Source organism: Protopterus annectens, chromosome 3.part0 (genome assembly GCF_019279795.1).
Source record: "Protopterus annectens isolate FY-2018-M chromosome 3.part0, PAN1.0, whole genome shotgun sequence".
Lineage (NCBI taxonomy): Eukaryota > Metazoa > Chordata > Ceratodontiformes > Protopteridae > Protopterus > Protopterus annectens.
The window spans coordinates 270,850,436-270,867,824 of NC_056731.1; the positions used below are offsets into that span (position 1 = coordinate 270,850,436).

Consider the following 17,389-nt stretch of genomic DNA (forward strand, 5'->3'; position numbering starts at 1 on the left):
GCAACTTGTAATTCTCATCATGAGTTATGACGCACAACAGGAGTAGAAGAAACTCCACTTTTTATCCCTGTTTGTACCAGTGAGATCCGCAGTTTGGCTTTTGCAGTAAGTATTGATATCTGACTTCTGGTGTACAGATTGTGCTGCCAGCAATGTTATTGGGGATCAGCTGGCTGGGTTGGGGGGGTTAGTTGAGGTGGTGAAATAAGAGCTGATTTCCTGCTCCATCATCCCAATGAGAGGGAGTAGAAAGACTTGAGCAGTGTTGACTCCTTGTGGAAGTTAGGAGATTATTGTGCTATTCTTCCTGTACACAGGAACAGACATGTTTTAGTGTGAAGCCTGAGTACATTGTATATAAATAATGGAAGGGCTAGATTTTGAGTAGGCGATAACTGTTAAATTACCTCCCCTGTAATAATGCCCACATTCTGCTGCAGTGTCCTAAGCAGGGCTGTTGTTGTTGGTGGCATTAGGGATTTTATCAGGGCTCCCAGTTGTGGAAAGAAAGGGAAATAGAGGAGAATTTGTCATCATCCTAGTGTTAGGGTGAGAAAAGAAATGAATATTTATATGTATGCAGATTTGTTTTACATTATTTCCCAAGGTGGGCAAAACAAGGACACTTCATATTTTGACTTATTTACGTTAACAATCACTTAGACTGCACTTGTTCATATGAGTACATTTCTAAATACATATGTACTAATCTGTTCACAGAATAACATTTCTCCAGTCATGCTGTTTTCCAGAGATTTTAAACAATTTAACATAGTTTATTTTGTTTTCTTTAGATGCCTGTTGTATCAGATAACAGATGGATGGAATAATGCTGAAAAGGTAACTGCAATGCTGCTAAAAATAAAAATGTTGAGACCCTGATGTGTTGAGGTAGCTGTATGAGGTCTGAGGTGGTAAGAGAATAACATCCACTCATTGTCTGCAGAATACAATATATCTGTACAATATTTTGTAAAAGAAATATTAATGAATAATACAAGCAACATCAATGAGATTGGTCAGAATTTTTTTTGAGTAAAAACGTATGCGTGTTTGTGCCTGTATTTATGTACCCTGAACACCATCTTGCAGGCGTAATATTTTCTGTATTATCATTACTACTTAAATTCATTATTACAGAGTGTATATTTTTGCTGAGACAGTGCAGCAGCAGGTTTTGTGAGGCAGGTTTATACAGTCAAATTTCTTATGAACACTTGAAGATTTGCAAAAGCAAATGTTTCTGAAGGTGAGAGACTGAACTTGTAGAGCATTGCATTGCCTATCTTTTTTTAGTCATGATTTTTCTTGCATCCCAACTTTGACTATACTTGCCTGTGTCGAACCTCTTAAGTCTGTCATGAGAGGAATCTTTGTGTCTTTTGGAGCAAGGCATCCACATTCAGAAAACCTGTGGGACATTACCTATATCCCATTGCATAATTAACTCCCATTCAGTGCATCCAGGCAGTGTTATGGTGAGTAATGCAGTACACTATAAAACTAGGCAGAATATTAACATCTGTGTGTACTGTTCATATCCTGCAAGTTGCTCTACCCTGGAGTCCACCGGTTGGAAGGGGTGTAGTGGCTTCATCCAGCCTCATCAGGTTGCTGCTTGGTTATCTAGCTGCAGTAGTTGATTCCAAGTCACCAGCATTGTATTTAGTGCCATTTACCTGTGCCACTGGAGCCTGCTTAGATATTGTACTATTGAAGGAAGGAAGGAATGTGTGGAATACAAACAAAAGGTGGGACAGAGAAGAATGGAAGGAAGAAGAGGGATGGAAAGGATTCATTTGTGTACTATCTGTGCTGCCTCTGGTGTATTTTCTGTCTCATTCTCCATCGTGTTGCTGTAGCCCTTGTGCAAGTCAGCAGTCACCACTAACAGATGCTTACTAATTTGTGTCTATATATTGTTTGTTGAAATTCTATATCCTCTGTAAAAGCACTGAGTGTATCCAGCTATTAATTTGTTGTTGTTTGTGGAACATCTGCTACTATCCCATGGATTTCAGGAAAGGGGACATTAAAGCATGAATGAGACAAAGCAGGGTATACGTGTCATTTTTGAAATGCTTGCATCTCGCTGTGACTGTTTTACTTAGCTGTAGGCTTTGTCTAAAGTGTTATAGACAATATTTGCCTTTTGAATTTTTACATTAGTTTGTGGATTAATTATGCACATACTGCGGTGGTGGTGCTGCGGTAGCGTTGTCGCCTCACAGACGTTGCCCATTCGATTCTCAGTTAGAGCGTCTTCTGTGTGGTGACATGCGTGAATGGGCGTTCCTTTGTTGAAGGTTGTGCATTGGGCCCGGCAAGCCAGTACGTAAAAATCTACTGCCAATCATTAGCGGACTGGAGTTTCCGCTGTGGCGACCCCTAACCGGGAAAAGCCAAAAGACACAAACAAACAAACTTACAGAAAATGTCATTGTGAAAGTGGATTTTTCAGTATAGCAGATTTCCATATATTATTTCTGAGACTTTTTTTGTTTCAGCTGTTATTACAGTCCTTGAGAGAGTATTTAAAATCCCCTGTTGCATATTCTGTTCAAACTAACACCTCCATCCTCATTAATGTGGTGGAAGATCTTGGAGACACTATTTGCACAGCAGTTGTCTGAAAGTAATGGTTAACATCTGTAAGAAAAATCGATTTGAAGAATATTTTCAAACTAAACTTAAATAGTCACTACACTGATCCATTGGGCCTCTGTATTTGAGGAGTGGGAGTTGTGACTGCATTCTTGAAGTTGTCCTAATACATCTGTGCTGGGTGGCTGTAGGACTCCCTCCAAGTTGTCTCTCTCTTCCTTTCCTGATTGTCATTGTTTTTTCTTTTGTCGTCAAGATGAAAGGTCTAGAAGAGTATCCAGTATGGGGACTTGGGGATAAGGGTTGCATATCTGTTTGCAAATTATGTCCTCGTGGCTTCAAGTGAGTGTGATCGTTTTAGCTATTTGCTGCCGACTGTGCAGCACTTGAGATGAAAGTTAGAATTCCAGTTTAGAAGTCATGTTTGTCTGTGGAAAGAATGGATTGCTGTCTTGCAGGTAAGGTGGAGTAGTTTTCTCGGGTACATGAATTTAAATGTCTTTGAGTCTTGTTCATGAAGGAGGATAGAAGGAATTAAGAGATTGACCAGTGCCAGCAGTACTGCTGTAAACATTGTGCTGGCCTGTATGTTTACAAGCTCTGGACAGTGGCTGAAAGGACGATGGAATAAAAGTATAAAATCAGCAAAAATTAGTTTTTTTTGCAGCTGTATGGGCTCACTGTCTGTGACAAGTGAAAAGCATGTCAGTTCAGGAGGGCCTGTGGGTATAGCCACTGCTGATAGACCTTCAAGTTTAGCAACTGCTCCTGCATGTGTAGAAGAGTCATTTGAAATGGTTTGGGCACCTTATGAGGATGCCCTATGGGTGTCTGCCATGAAAGGTGTATTTGGCATGACCAATTGGGAGGAGGTCCAAAATCAAACAAGGGGATTTTGGAAAGATTGTGCCTTTAACCTTCTTGGAAGCAAAAACACCTTGGGATCCAACTGAAAAACTGGAGTCTACTACTGGGGGATACCCAAGACTGAATCACCATACAAGGCTTGCTACCAGTGTGGCCTTCCCCTAGACAGGCATTTTAAACCTGTGGGAAGATGTTTCTTGTCCATTTCCCACTTTTGTAAGTATTGTGTTGCTTTTCAGGTAGCTGACATGCTTCATGTCTGTTCTGTTTTACAGAAAACTCTACAGATTTAAGCAGCTCTGCTCTTTAAAGGAAAACTGTAACGGACTGTGAATGCTTAGTCATCAACTTCATTTTGCACTGTGCAGGTCTTTTTTCAGTGTTGCATAACATTGTGTAGTATTGCCTCTGTTAGAAATATTTATGACAGTCTTTATTTTGCATCCTTCTTTCCTTGAATTATGTGTTTAATGTGGTTGTTGAAGTAACATTGTTTTCTCAAATACAGAGAGTTTATTGGCCAAGACTCTTGGTGTGAAAGTGATAGTTATCACTTCACTAGTGTACCTGTGGCATTGCTATTGAAGTGTTGCATAACACTAGCAGATAGCACAACTTCAAAACTGTCATGGTACAGAATAATCCTGAGGAAGCAGAATAAAGCAAGTTGCATTTTAGCAGAAATATTGAAGGTTGCTTGAGTTATACAAGAATAAATCCTTTTCTGATGTTGTAATGTAGCCTGCAATGATTTAACCCTCCCCCCATTAAGACTTGTGCGTTTTTGTGGAATGACTATGGCATGATTTAAGTGTACCATGGAATTGCACCTTTCGTCTACTTTTAGTGGTCTCAAACCTCTCAAGAACTACTGTCTTACAAAGCATATTCTATCCAAGGCCGTCTTAACAGCATTATTGGTGCGAAGGCAAAGCATTGCACTGGGGCCCCTACCTTACACAACCACTCACAAGATGAAAAATGAAAATGACCGATAAAATTAAACATGTATTTAGTGATACTTCCAACAAAGTTGGTGTTTAAACATTAAAAAAAATCCTGTACAGCAAACATTAGTCAACATAAACATTTGAACAATGTAACGGGAGCATTGAAAAGCACAAAAATTTCAACAAATTAATGATACAACCTGTAAACCATGCAGACGCAGATGGCACAGTATGGTATTATTGTAATAATCATACTATAAGAATCAATCAGAGGAGGTTAAAAGGGATTGGGAAGATAGACATGGCTAAGCAATTCACAAAGAAACAATGGGAGGATATATGCATGTCTCCCAAATATGCAACAAAAACTAGAAGATTTAGGATTTTTGCCTGGAAATGTTTACATAGATATTTTTATACCCCCAAGCAGACACCAGAGAATTTTTCTTCAAGCAGACAGTAAATGTTGGAGGTGTCAAGGGGAAGAAAGAGGTAATTGGGACCATATTTCCAGGACTTTCAGTATTCCCTGTGAGATGCACTGCCAGATGCTGGGTTGGCAGATGATTTTTCTGAGCTATGATAGAGCCAGAATTGCCTAGACATGCTAAGACCTTGCTGTGTCTAATAATGGTGGCTGCCAAAAAAGCAATTTAATGGAAATTAAATCCCAGGTATACTGGAAGTAGTGAATTAAAACAATTGGAATTGAGATCTTTAGAAAAGGGGGGGGCAAACTACACAAGAAAAATGGAAATTGTGGAAACAATACATACAAGGGAGGAATGAGGTCTAAAAGGTGACAGGACTTAAATTGGTTTAATAAAGATGCTTCTTGTTTTAAAAAAGGCAGGAATTGAATAATTTATGTAAAAGTAAACTGGAAATTCCTTACCTAACTCCCACTACAAGAAGCAGTCCTAGCTTTCAACTCCTCTTTCCTTAGCATCTTAGACTCACTTATTCCCCCTTGCAAAGTCCGAATTAAGGGTCTATATTAGAACACCGAACATTCAAAATGTTGAGTGTTCTAATATCGAACGCTTCCAATCAAAAATACCAAACATCGAACGTTCAGAACAGCAAATTTTTTCCTAGGGAAAAAATTTGCTGTTCCAAAACACACGCACACAACACAAGCACACCAAACAAATAGCAATCCACACACATACACCTAAAATCTTACACCTAACCCTACACTAAACTATACACACATACTGACTATCCACTTACCTTAACCCAAACCCTAACCCTAAGGTCCGTCACTATTGCACACTCACCAAACCCGCCCCCTAACCCTAACTCACCTAACCCTCATGTCCACACAATCACACACATGCCTAACCCGCGCCCTAACCCTAACTCACCTAACCCGCCATAACCCTCATGTCCACGCAATCGCACACATATCTAACCTGCACTCAATCGCACACTTACCTGAACCCGACCCATAACTTTCCAACAGAGCGCTGAAAATACCGAAGCAACAGAAACGGACAATCGAATTATTTCCCTAGGAAAGAATTTGGTTTTCTGCTTCTTTGATATTTTCAGCGTTCGCTGAAAATGGGTCGATATTAGAACACTCAACGTTTTAAATGTTCGGTGTTTTAATATAGACCCCATATGCCCATGGCTTTCTAAAGCCACTCATACCCTTATGATAACTAGAGACAAATTATGGAAAAATGGTCACAAACTAAGCTCCCTGCAGACTTGCAAAAATATAAAGAACTCAGAAATCTGACAAAAAACACATAAATAAAGATAAAAAGGACTTCTATAGCAAACCTCCCACAGCCCTAAAATCTAATCCTAAAAAATTCTGGAACTTTAACCAAATATTACATCCCGGTAATCTTTGCTCCCCCAGTCCATGCCCAGACAAGACATCTGAAGAAACTGCCACTATCTTCAATACCTGTTTTATTGATTCAATATCTAAGCTACTGAACCCTAACCCAAACTCCTCTAACTTTTCTGAACCTAATCCTAATACTATCTCCTCAAATACCTTCTCCCTCAAACCTGTTGCCTACTAGCTACATCAAAACTCTACTCTCTAAATTAAAACCATGCTCGGCATCAGCTGACAATATTCCTTCCACTTTTCTTCTCCTAGCAGCTGTCTCTTTTGCTCTCCCTGTATCTGTCCTAATCGATCGCTGTATCTCTGAATCTAAACTCCCTTCCATCTGGAAACAATGGTGCACTCTACATATACACAAAGGAGATAACTCCTGTGATATTTCCAACTTTAGACCTATCGTTATCCGTCTCCCCTCTCTCTAAAGTACTAGAAAAATGTATTCATAAACAAGTTATGCAGTATCTAATACAGGAAAATCTGCTTACACCCACTCAACACGGCTTCAATCCCAAATATAGCACCACTACAGCTCTATTATCCTTCGTCAACACTGTGTCTATAGCCATGGATGACCATAAACTTATTTCTTGCCTATTCTTGGACCTCTCAAAATCTTTTGACACTGTCTCACACTCCCTTCTGCTGCACAAACTGCATAACCTCAACTTCTCTGATACTGTTGCATGGTTTTCCAGCTAACTCACTGATGGATCTCAATCAGTGAGATGGCCCTCTGCACTCTCCCCTCCTCTCCCTGTAAAAATGGGTGTATCTCAAGAGTCTATCCTAGGGCCTTTACTTTTTAATATCTTTACTAATCAGCTCTATACCTCCTGTCCTCAGTCATTTTTAGTGCAATACGCAGATGACTCTACAGTCATCACCACAGCCAACTCTCCCTCTAAGCTCTTCTCAGCTACTCGGGCATCTTTTAACTCTGTTGAAACATGGCTGTCCAACAACCAGCTCATCCTTAACCCTAAAAAAACAAAATTGTTACTCTTCCTACCTAAAAAGTTCAACAATATTAAACCCTCCTTCTCCATGCAGTCCCTTAATAACACTCCCATTCAGGTTGAATCCAGCACTAAGCTCTTGGGCATAACCATCGACGATCAGCTTAAATTTGACTTGCATGTTAACTGCATCAAAACGACTCATTCAAAACTAGGGCTCCTTTACCGTAACAAGAAATTCCTTACCTCTGAAGCCAAGATTACTCTCTCTTACCTACCTTCTACCCAGTCTAATGTACACGTGTCAAATTCTCACAGATCTTAACTCAGCACTCCTGACCAAACTCAAATCTGCCTACAACAAGGTTGCTAGATTTACTGCCCAACAAACCTACAAATCCCATCACTGTGTCTCTCTAAAACACCTAAATGGGCTTGAATTACCCCACCAGCTTCTTCTCACTCTGCTCCAGATCATCCATTCTGTCCTATACCAGCCTTCCTACTGCCCAGCACTATCCCCTCTCATCTCCCATTGTTCTCTCTCCAGACCTTTCCGAAGCTCTAACCAAGACCTACAACAAATCTACAAACCCAAATCTAAAGTTGGACACAACATGTACAGCTATCGCCCCACTATTGCATGGAATAGGCTTCCACTAGAAATCAGGACCGTTACACACCCTAAACAATTTGAGACAGCCACCAAAGAGCACTTTAAAAGTCACTGGTTCTGCCACTGCACTCTCCATCCTTAAACTTCCCCTACTTTTCATACCTTAATCTGCTTTCTGCCTTTAACTCACTCTTCTCACTAGCTCTCTCTAATCTTTCTTGACTACTCTTTCTACTGTCTTCTAAAATCTATTAAGCAAATCGCCTCAAACATTCTATTGTAATTGTCATGCCTTCATGCAACTACATTATGATAAAACTGGGTTTTTGTAACTACTTACCCCAAAAACTATATTCATCTTAATGACATTTCTTTTTATACATCTTTGAAATAGTTTTGCTATACTTCTGATTATTGATACTGTATAACATTGTATTGCTATTTAATGCCTTGTAATAATCCTGTAACATTGCTGTTTAATGCTAATTTATAATGAAAATTGTTTACTATGTTGGAGCTTTCCTTCCTGGGCCTCTGCTGAAAAAGGGCTCTTCAGCTCAGTCGGACAATCCCGGTCAACAAATGTAAAATAAAAAAAATAAATAAATAAATATTGATTAGGTTATGTGACATACAGCAATATATATGAAGAATAATGTTTAATATAGTTTGTTTACCTTTATTTGAGTGCAAATTTGCCTATGTCACTAGTGATAATTCAGTAAAGGTGTTAAAAAAAATAAATAAATAATCAAACATATAATTGAACCAAATAAAAAACCGCATCAGCAGTCCATCTACATACTGTAGGAGTAGAACTCCCAGCCTTCTGCATCAAAAGTAAGTATACTACCTGTTGTGGCACTGACAATGCTTTTAAATACAGTAGAACAAGAGTGATATAATTTGCTAAATAACAGTTGCACATTGTAAACAGACTTGGCATAAGCAGCGCTAAATTTCTTTTCCGTGATGCTCTCAGCACCTTGTAAAATGCACTTGATACGCAACCACATCTCTCTCAACTTTGTAGTACAAGATATCTGGAAAAAGCCAAAATTTATGGGGGAGGGGGGACAAAAGACCCAAAACAAGGGACACATTTTAAATATTGCTTGTATAATCCTAGAAATTTGCTAGAATAAAAGGTCTTGTGTTACCATGCATTTTCTGAAAGGTAGGAAGATGGAAACTTAAATGGTTGCTATTACTGTATTTAGCAAATTCATTCCTCACTGAATTGCCAGAAAACCACAAATTTTAAGAGGAACAGACCTAAAGTATGAGCCAGAAATTCCAGACATTCTGTGAAAATCTGGACAATTGAGAAGCATGCACTCAACTCCTTGAAACACAAGTGGTGGTATGGTTAGAGAATTCAGGCCAGTGTACGTAAGGTACAGGGTTTGAGCCTGAGCAAAGTAACACCAACCACCAGTTGGGGCATTTTACACATGTACACACACAAGTCTGAGCAGTAGGAAGAACAGGTGATGCATGGAGAAACACTACTTTTAGGAAGGCTGTGTTCGTATAATTGACGTTTCAGATGATTGATACTCTACTGTACAGCACTTTCTAATATTTATAATTTTCATAAATCTTCCAATGTTTATAATTTAGTATAGTGTAGTATTAATTTGTTTGTTGACAGCACATAGATTAGCATGGGGGCCCCCGAGCAACTGCCCAGGGTGCCCATGCGTTAAGACGTCACTGGTTCCGTTTAGAATGGACAGTACTCTGTAAGCTGTCAAGCATGTCATATTTCTGTAACATTTGTGTTTTGCACTGTTAGATATGCAATGAGGCGTAGACCCTGGATACTGTCAGAACATGAGTAATAAACACTTCTTGAGCTGTGACAAAAACACTTAAACTGATTCAAATGGAGATTTATTGGATGTCGGACCAAAAGTTGGTGTACCAATAGCATTTGGAACAGCAAACTGGTGAACCAAAGGGGAAGTGCATCCCTAGCAGCAGGAAATAGTTGTTATTGTTGAACTTGTCCGAGGCATGCACACCAGGCAATCTCTAGTATTAGCATAATTTTCTGCTGAATCTTTCTTGTGTGATCCTTATCTGTTATATGGGTACATGGTGAATGGTGGTATTATAAAGTTGGATTTTTGTATGTATGTGATGCACTGTTTTTTTTTTTTCCTTTTTCGTGTTTCATTTTAATCTGCTTTATAAATGTCTGGATGTGTCAGGGTCACAGTTGTGTATATGTAGAGTACATCTGGCCACTGTAACACTTCTCTCGGCTGCGTAATAGTATTGAGTGAAAGAATTAAGATAGATGAGGAGGAATAAAAACATGCAGTTTCAACCAAGCTTTGTGGAAAAAAGCAGGTTCAATCTTGAGGTTGTTTACTTTTGTACAGTAACCTGTATCCTCTTTATTGTTGGTTTAGATAACTTAGACCAGTAAAGCCAAACCTGGGTTTTAAAGTAAGTGTCTTTTTGATTGGCTCTCCTTGTGCATTGTGGAAATCGTGGTAGTTGTAACAGAGAATTTTTGAATACACTGTATGACAGCTGGGCTAGGGTATGTGTGTGCAACAGCTGCAAAGGAATAACGTGTGAAACTACTAAATAGTGGTACACCATAAGTGGATGAGTATAGTGTTTAAATTAGTGGACTTAACATAAACATACTCAGAAGAAAAAAGCAGCCAATTTTGACAGTTTTAAGTTTCCTTTTTTATGTGGAAATAAACAAAGACTGTACATACATTGGCTACCACAGGCTGAAGAGTTCATCTGTGCAGCAGTACAGCAGTGTTATGTCCAGAAGTTATAAACATAGTTTGAGATAACAGAAGGTTGGAATTACTTAGCAGCCTTTGTCACTGCCTTTTGATGATGCAGAATGGTACTGTCTAATTTGACATGGATCTACGTTGACTGGTCACCACCTGAAAGCAGTAGTAGCTAGGACAAAGCAGGTCATGCAAAGAGACTGAAGATTGGTTTGTATGGGTGCAAAGGCCCTTCACAGTTGTTATGTAGGAGCCCGTTTCCCTGCACTTTTGCTCAGTGTAATGAACTCCGAAGTTTCACCACCACAAGAAAGGGGGGGTCCAGTTAAGTGGTTTTCATCACTTGTCTTGTTTTCCACAACTTTTATTTACAGATATGCAACCTCCTCCTTGACATCATTTACAAGACAAGCATGAATGATGATCGTGTTTTTCATTTGTTTGATCTGACAGTCCAACATATGTGACCATATCAGTCAAGGTAGACAGTTTAGGAATGCAACAGTTAGTGTCAAGATATCACATTGTTTCAGTAAACATATACTTTTGAAGGTCACTAGAGAGGTGGAGACTCTGGTATGTGATGGCAGGATGGGTCCCAGTGTGCTGTGTGAAAACATAACAGCAGCTCGCCTTAGGCGTCACAGAAATAGGTCAGAATCAGACAAATGAAAGAGATGATAAGCAGTGTCACCGTCTGTCTTCTTTTGTCATTCTGTCTTCCTCTTCAGGTCTAATGGATCATACTGCCTTTTTGTATTTTTTTTTACCTTCAGCCATCCTAGTAGCTGATTTGCCCCCACCTCATTTGCCATTCTTGACATGATGATCCTTTGCTTCTGCCTCTTCTTTCTTCACCTAACAACCTCATACTGCTAAGTTGTTGTCTGCTTTTTTACATTCCCATTACCATCTTGATCCGGCATTTTGTGGAATAAACATTATATTATTTTAGTGATGATCTCTGTTACTACTGCTGTTTATTATTTGGACTGATTTCATAGTTCTTGACACTTCTCTCATGTTGTAATAAAATGCCTTTATTGCTTGCTTGTCTAATAACTCACCTTTTCTAGTGTTCCATGGCTTACAAGGAAATTTTTGCAACTAAAACAGCTTCATCCTGCTTAGACCTTTAACATTATTCATGGTATACTGTATTCATGGTATACTGTATATTTTATTTCAGTTTCATCCTGCTTAGACCTTTAACATTATTCCTGGTATACTGTACATGTTTAAGTCTGTCATATTTATCTAGTCCACTGAAATCACAAGTTGTGTATTTGCACTGACTGTCACCCAGTATCAAAAAGAAACTCTCTAATGCTGCTGATTTTCACTTACTTGGTGCAAGTATGTGTTGATTTGTCCTGCACAATCATATTGCCAAAGTAGTTAGGAAATCCTTCTATGTGGTCCATCTAATTACTAAGGGGTTCGCATCTAGAAATAGAGGTTATAGTGCCCCTCTATTCATCACTCATCAGACCCATCATAGAGTACAATGCCCCATTTGGGATGTACCTCACAAGACAACTTCCAACAAGCTTGAAAGACCACAAAAGCACCTCACCAAGAGGATTACTGGCCACAAACATATGTCCTATGCAGCCCGACTGAAAAAAACTCCGGCTGTACTCAGTGGCATATCGCTTACTCAGAGGTGATATGTGCCTGACTTACAAAGCCATGTCCAACTCAGAATTGATGGACATGCTCCACCTAAAGAAATCCAAGTCACTGCGAGCCACGCGTTCTAGTGAGCTAAACCTCGCCACAACAATAAATGGAACATGCCGGAGGGATAGATTCCTGTCACAGAGACTCCCCATGCTTTGGAACAAAATTCCTAACTACATTAGGCAGAGCCCCTCACTAACACTCTTCAAGAGAAGCCTTGACGAATGGATGGGTAACAAAGTACACCCCTGGGATCACTTCATTGGCTCTGCTTGACAGAGGCTCAGTTAATTTAATCAATGGGGCGGCGAAAGCCGACACACACTCTGGCTAGGCTTATAAATGCCCTCGGGCAGATAGCCTAGTACCTACCTATGAACCTTAGTCCTATAATATGTATTTGCAGCATAGATGTATTTGTTTACCAAAGTGCTAACAAGTACATTAATTGTGTATTGTATCAGCTTGTGGTGCTTTACCCCAGGTCATCTTGTAAAATGTTCATTGGCACAGAGGGGAATAGCCAGAGAACAGTTTAACTAAGAAGGCAGTAGGTAGTCTTTAAGAATAGTGCACTGGGAGGAATCCAAAGTTACTGCAAAAACAAAACTCATTGTTTTTGTATCACTGGCCCTTAAACCTAGCCAGAGAACAGTGCACTGGGAGGAATCCAAAGTTACTGCAAAAACAAAACTCATTGTTTCTGTATCACTGGCCCTTAAACCTAGCAATAAAGGTAAGTTCAGGTAACAGAAGTGGTAAATATAGCTGATGCTATATCTGTTTTTCCTGTTTCTGACTGCCTTTGGCAAATTTCATTGAGTCGTGTGAGTTATGTAGATCACCTGAAATCAAATGTTACAGCCTGGTTTAGCTTCATTATTTTGGTTTAAATGTCCAATTCATGAGAAGGTTAAGGTAAGAGTTTTTACAACTCTATTGGGTAAAGATAAGATACTTTAGTGCTGTTTCTTGACAAAGCATAGTTTGCCTATCACTTTGTAGAAACTAATAAATGAGCAGGGATTTATCTAGTTGCAAAAGCTTTTTACAAGTACACATACTATGTATCGAACATATTGGCTGTTTTCCGTATGTGCTGAGTTAGTTACGCTTGGAAAAGTTTGAGAAACAAAGCATAGTTGTGAATAGCGTAATAACCAAAATGGCTCTGGATTCCTTAGGGCATTTTTGTTCAGTGCATGATGAAGTGAGGGCCTTGTGCAGTTGCCCGTTTTTTTAGGGTGGTTTTCCTGTTGGGAGGCGCAATAGTTAAGTAGTTGCATTTTTGTATTTGGAAGTTGTGGGAAATGTCACTGTCACAGAAAATTATTCAGAAGTAATGGTAAAGCACTGTAAAGGAACACAATTAATGCCAGTGAATATTATACTATACACTACATACAATTTCTGTTTACCAGCAGTGTGTGTGGGCTACTGGACTCAGTTTATATACATCTTGCATGAAGAATAAATTACCAATGGTACTGTTATGTTTTTTCCCCATTTAACAGCAATGAACATAGTAAAACATTTCAGTAGTCTGTGCAAAAATGTCAGACTTTAGACTGTGGATATTATTTAAGCTTCCATTCAGCACAGGATAATGCCTGAGAAAGGAAATCTGTTTTACAATGTATTTGTAAGCTTCTTTGGGGGAAGGTCATTGCAAAAGTAAATCTTAACAGTTTGGGCTTGCCCACTTTATATGCTTTTCCATTCCCAGACAGAATTTCATTAGCTGCAATGTAGTCTTATCTGAAAGACAGCTCGTCTCACACCAGTGTGATGTAACTGTGCATGGTGTGCACAGCACCAGTAAACAACCAACATTACTAGGAGCTTTCTTTATTTCTTGTTACCACTTTTTCACTTCCCACATTAGCTCCAGTGTGTTGTAGCTCATGCTTTTTGACTGTTTACCATTTCCTTTAAAGAACTGTAACCAAAACAGAAAATAAAAGGCTGAACTGTATGTGTAGTTGCCCGTTTTATTTCAGCTTTTTAATTTTTTTTGGACTGACTGCAAGGACTTGGACAAGAAACAGGGCAAAAAAGATGAAGCTTTTTAAAGTAAATATGAAATGTCAGTGTAAGCAGCAAAAGAACTGAATATGTAAATCCTTCAGTCCAGCTCCACATTTGACATTTGAGGAGGGTGCTAATACTAATGGCTCTCAAAAAAGAGGGGGGCATAGGTCAATATGTAAATTTACCAAAAGCCTTCTTTTTGACCAATGGAAGATTTTAGCAATGCATTCACTGTTGGCATATGTGTTTGTATTCCCTGTGATCTTATCTAGTTCAAGGACTGCAGCGACTACACCTAGTACTTCCATAGTATTTAACTAAGCTAAACCAGTCGTAACTGCAGCAGATTTAGTTCCTGTCTTACTGCGAACATCTTTTTGATTATAGTACCTTTGCAAGGGAATTTTTCAGTATAGTGCAGGAAGCCATAAGGAAACGGCAGAAACCTACACTGGTACTTTTGTCACACTGATGTCATCTTTTTAGCTAGAACAGAGACACTTTGTTTGTCCATGTGGACATGAATGACCTTAGGTACTCTACTGTATAGGAGATGCAGAGGGACGCAGTTGATTTTTATCACTTGTGTCTGTGTGAAATGTAAACCACTAGTACCGATTACTATTTTGGCATCACCAAGAATGATGCCTAAATTCACAGATAAATTGGATGTAGTAATTGGCTTGCTAATTAGTACCCCTTTAGGGAGATCCATTGTGTGTCTGTCTGGGACCAAATGATAAAAAGTCCCCTCTACTTTGGTTTTTGCACCTTTTGACTCATTGCCTTTTGTATGCTGGCAGAAATGCTTGCTTCACACTCACAGCCATGTTTTAGACAAAACTCTACTCCATGTTCCAAATTCTAGCTCAAAAATACCAGTGCAGTTCAGCTTACTGCTAGAAGCCAAAAGAACAGAATGTGAGCTTAAGGACTGTGTTATCTGCATTGTTGTAGTTAGTGAAATGTGGTTTCACAGTAATGACGGCATTCCCTCCTTACTGGTGGTGCTGCACTTCTGAGAGGCATGGAGGTACATCCACATTTATTAGGAAATCCTTTGTCTGTATTATGCATGGTACCAACTAAGGATATCTTGAGGTGTTAGTGCCTCTCAAAAAAAAAAAATCGCTGTCCTCCTGAAAATCTCTCCATTGATCCAAATAATCTTCTTACAGTAGAATTTAAAAAAACATTCTTTCAACTGGCAAAACCTATACAACTAGCAAGACGTGTCTCGAGGTTCATTGACTTTAACAGTAATTCCCTGCTGCAGATTATCTCTGCTGCTATGAGGGGAGATAAACGCTTATCAAGTCCTTACCAGCTGATCCTCTTCCTGTCCCACTCCATATGCCCCTTTCCGTAGTTATATCTGACCACCAAGCGGTAACTTTCACTCTTAAAACATGTCTCATCACCCATTAAAAAAGTAATATATTTTGTGATTTCTCCAAAGTCAGTTAACTTGTTACTTACCATTATTCTAGATGAACACAATTTTAATATACTTCTAAATAAAATTTACATTGAAAAGAGGCTTTTGCTCAGGCAGACTATCCTGATCAAAAAACAGAAAGAAATATAAATTGTTTATTATAAATGTGTATGTGTATTAAATTAATGTGCTTTTAGTAAAAAAAAAAAAAAAATCAAATGGCAAGTGAATCGAGCACAACTGGGTTAGTCATCTACCAATTTGAAAAATACAAAAAATTAACTTTTTTTAATTATAAGTGGGTACATCCAGATTCACTAATAATTTTTTTGTATGTATCTATATATGTGTGATCTATACACCCCTGTTAAAATGCCAGGTTTTTGTGATACAAAAGATGAGACCACAATAAATCATTTCAAAACTTTTCCCACCTTTAATGTGACCTATAACCTGTGCAATTCAATTGAAAAACAAAGAAATATGTTAGGGGAAAAAATATAAAAAATAACAAAACGTGCTGGTTATATAAGTGTGCACACTCTTAAACTAATACTTTGTTGAAGCACATTTTGATTTAATTACAGCATTCAGTCTTCTTGGGCAGGAGTCTATCAGCATGGCACATCTTGGCAATATTTGTCCACGCTTCCTTGAAAAGCGCTTCAAATCTGTCATATTGGGAGGGCATCTCTTGTGCACAGCCCTCTTAAGGTCACCCCACAGATTTTCTATTGGATTTAGGCTGGGCAATTCCAGAATTTTAATTTTCTTCTGGTGAAGCCATTCTTTTGCTGATTTGGATGTATGGTTGGGGTTATTATCTTGCTGAAAGGTGAAATTCCTCTTCATCTTCAGCTTTCTAGCAGACACCTGAAGGTTTTGGGCCAAAAGTGACTGGTATTTGGAACTGTTCATAATTCCCTCCACCTTGACTAAAGCCCCAATTCCAGCTGAATAAAAGCAACCGCAAAGCATGATACTGCCACCACCATGCTTTTCCATGAGGATGGTGTTCTTTTGGTGATGCAAAGTGTTGTTTTTGTGCCAAATGTACCTTTTGGAATTGTGGCCAAAAAGTTCAACCTGAACCTGATTGACTTCTTTGAATCAGTCTCCAGAGCCATGGACAAGGGTAAGGTGGTCCACACAGCCTATCTAGACCTTGCCAAGGCCTTTGACACCATCCCCCACTCTGGAATCATAGATAAACTTACTAAGTTGGGCATTAATCCCTATGTCACCCAATGGGTTGCTAAATGGCTTACTGATAGAACCCACACTGTAAAAGTAGCAGACTCCAAATCCAGCTCCAGACAAGTGACAAGTGGAGTACCTCAGGGTTCAGTCCTGGGGCCGCTCTTGTTTGGCATCTACTTCTCTGAAGTACAGGTCAACACTAAGGGACTCTGGCTAACAAAGTTTGCAGATGACTGCAAACTGGGAGCCATTATTGAATCCCCAAATGATGTGGATACTCTACAAAAGGGCCTTGCAGAAACAGATGCTTGGTGGCAGAGCCATGGGCTCAAAGCTCAGTGCCAAGAAATGTATTGTTATCCCCTTTGGGAAAAAACATGTATCCATGAATTACCATATAGGTGGC

At 39.1% G+C, this 17,389-nt stretch overlaps 1 protein-coding gene across 3 annotated transcripts in view; it reads left to right on the plus strand.

Moving 5' to 3' along the window:
* Positions 1-791: 791 nt before the first annotated feature.
* Positions 792-17,389, plus strand: part of AZI2 (5-azacytidine induced 2) — a 1,152,833-nt gene continuing 1,136,235 nt past the window's right edge. For 2 of the 3 annotated variants that reach the window (XM_044064755.1, XM_044064753.1), the window contains exon 1: positions 793-840. The gene's annotated coding sequence lies outside the window, so the exon portion shown is untranslated. Of the gene's footprint in view, positions 841-17,389 lie in introns of all 3 variants that reach the window. The other variant, XM_044064752.1, reaches the window with a different exon arrangement.